Source organism: Ostrea edulis, chromosome 9 (genome assembly GCF_947568905.1).
Source record: "Ostrea edulis chromosome 9, xbOstEdul1.1, whole genome shotgun sequence".
Classification (NCBI taxonomy): Eukaryota; Metazoa; Mollusca; class Bivalvia; order Ostreida; family Ostreidae; genus Ostrea; species Ostrea edulis.
In genome coordinates, this window is record NC_079172.1 from 9,603,340 (window position 1) to 9,606,315 (window position 2,976).

Genomic DNA, 2,976 nt, shown 5'->3' on the forward strand with positions numbered 1-2,976 from the left:
TGAGCCTTTGGCTCAGAGGAGCTAAAAAGGCCTGGATTCACGCAATTAAACGTGGTGAAACTCGTTTTCAAAGCTGTACTCCGTCAACTTTTCCTGTTGTTTGCAGAGCGCATTTTATATCGGACGACTATTTGACTGAAACTGAATATGGTAACTATTGCTTATCTTGAATTTTTGTTTATAATATACATGTACAAAGTAATGTTGATATATAGTATTTTGTGTAGTACTTATATCGCATTTACTGAGAAAAATCCGCTAATGGGATCGGCAACTTACTACACATGCAAAATAATCTGATAAGGTTACAAACACTCTCACACGAGGAATCCCCACTGACACTTGCAATTACTGGTCATTTATTACTACCCATTATATCTTAACACCATAATGAAAAAGTGAAGATGAAGAACAGTGATCAATTTCATAACTACTATATAATCACAAAATATGTCCAAAAGTATCCACCCTGTTGATAATTTATGCATACCTGCAAGCATGGGATTCTGTGTTTTGACATTGATGTCTACTTAAAACATTGTTTACAAATTTTACAGGTTTCAGATAAATCAAAAAACAAATGCGATCCTTTTGTATATATATATTAAGTTCATAATGATGCAGATGTTTGTAGTTATATTATTTGCTACTCTTTGATAAATTATACTGCAAGTTCTAAAACATATTTTAGTACATGTATGTATAACCCTTACTAATTCAGTAATTGATTCAAAGCATCATTGATACAATTCATTCAGTTTTTAGGAATGACTCCTGTGCTACTGTGATAGAGGACAGAAAGATATCCAGCAAACGTGTACACATTGAAAGAATTATTGGACTTGCCAAAACTTTCAAAATACTGAGAGAACCTATGAATAGCTCTGAAACAAAGCTTTCCTGTAAAATTATTTATGTCAGTTTCATGTTGTACAATTTTAAGAATTGCATAGTGCCATCTTATGCATAATTCACCATTAAAAATTGATGTGATTAAAGAATAAACCTTTATTTAATTTTTTAAACATTTATTCCATGTACATTTACCATCGTATGTCTTGAAAAACGTTTTCTCTAACAGAGCAGACTTAAAATATCTTTCATAGAATTCATTAAAATTTCTCTTCATCTCGTCAATAAATTTGTCATTCCTTTTAATTTGAAAAGCTCTTATCACAATGAAGGTCCCTGTAGAGTTGTGGATCGGGTGACATCATAATAAATTCAGGTCCAGAAATATCGGTCCTTGCACGATGTTCATTTCTTCTATATGCTTCAATTAAGTCTGTAATCAAATAACACTTATCAGGTGATCATTATAATGTAAAACATAGTGGCAATAATCAAATGATTATAACACTGTATCGTTTTATTCAATATAAAAATGCGTTTCTATTTTGCTGCAGACATGAAGCAATATAGCAACGATGTTGGAATTGCCGAGGAAATTCAAGATTAGTTTAGCTCGGTGAATCTGCAAACTTTTACAAGAATTCCTTTCTGATAACGTATGTAACACCTAGTTTCATTATACGTTGTTATAATATATTTAGATAATATCTAAACACCATTGATAGTTATTTACTGCGTTAATCATATTTTACTTGGATTAACATAAAAACATTGAATGTTTATTTACCTTCTTACAAGTTACTACTTTCTTCCCAATTTCTTTGCTCCAAACTTTTCTAACTCTTTCCTAAGTTCAGGTATTGCCATATGACCACAACTGGATGCCATCGTAAGTAAAAGGTAGTGTTTGTGTTTTCCGAAATCGCATTCGACAATGGTTGCTGATAAACCCATCTTCTCAACATTGATCTTTCTTTTTTTTTTTTTTTTGTTCAAGGCCGGATTTGCCTGTGGCGCTCTCTATCAATACAAGATAAGATAACCGACTCCGGTTCCTCATCGAAGATGATGAATATAATGGTAAACTCAAACTTTTGGATAAATGACCACCAAAATGGTGGAAAATTTTCAGTGTTGTCTGATCTGTAAAAGCATGTGCATAAGGTAGTTGATGATTTGGAATAAAATGGTGAACTGGAAATTTTCAAAATAGCCTCAAAGAACACGTCATTTTTTTTCCCCTGTCCGATCCAATCTACATGTGTAATAATCGGTAGCGAATTCAAAACAGCTAAATTTAATTAGATTGTGTCCGATCTCATCAAAATTTGGTATGTAAGGGTAATTGAGTATGGCGAATAAAATGGTGAACTTTCTTGAAAATGCTGAACTCGCCGTTCTAAAGATGGCCAACAAAAGACATCAAATTTCAGAATAAAACTTGAATGTATAGGGGAAACCCTGCCCAAATATTTTTGCAGTGGTTTTGAAAATGCATTAAATGCAATCCCAGTATTTCACATGCTGAGGATACAATAAAAAAAAATTTGCTTTAATGGGGACTCCCTGCCCAACGCGTCCATTTTCCAATGTCCTATCTCAACAAAAGTCAGTATGTAGTGGTACATGTAGTTTAGGATGAGGAATAAAATGGTGAACTCGATATTCTAAAAATGTTGGAAATTTTCAAAATAATTTCTGAAAACGCGTCGATTTTTAATGCCCGATCTGAACAAAAATTCAATTAGTATGAGGTAGTTGAGGATGGCGCACATTATGATAAACTCCAAATTATCAAAATGGTCAAAATTTTCCTTGGAAAACGTTTCAATATTTCAAAGTTGTCCGAACTCAACAAAATTTGGTATGTAATGGTTGTTTGGAATCGCGATAAAATGGTGAACTCGACATTTTGAAAATGGCCGCACAAACCGTGTCAAATTCCTGATTAAAACTTTAATGTACAGGGGAACCTCTGCCCAATTCTTTTTAGCGATTTTTGAAAATGCTTTTTAAAGAATTCCAGAATTTTACGTCTCTTAGGGGATACAATCACAATTATTTAAAATCCATCATGGTAATTCATGTATCTTTTTTTTAAAGGGTGCAGTTTTCTGACATACA

General features: G+C 32.8%; 1 long non-coding RNA gene across 1 annotated transcript; it reads right to left on the bottom strand.

Moving 5' to 3' along the window:
* Window positions 1-1,011: 1,011 nt before the first annotated feature.
* On the bottom strand, window positions 1,012-1,863 carry LOC130050033 (uncharacterized). Its single transcript, XR_008798411.1, has 2 exons — window positions 1,640-1,863; window positions 1,012-1,285 (listed from the first exon to the last, which is right to left on the bottom strand). It is a non-coding gene; the product is annotated as an uncharacterized LOC130050033 (long non-coding RNA).
* Between the last annotated feature and the right edge of the window lie 1,113 nt (window positions 1,864-2,976).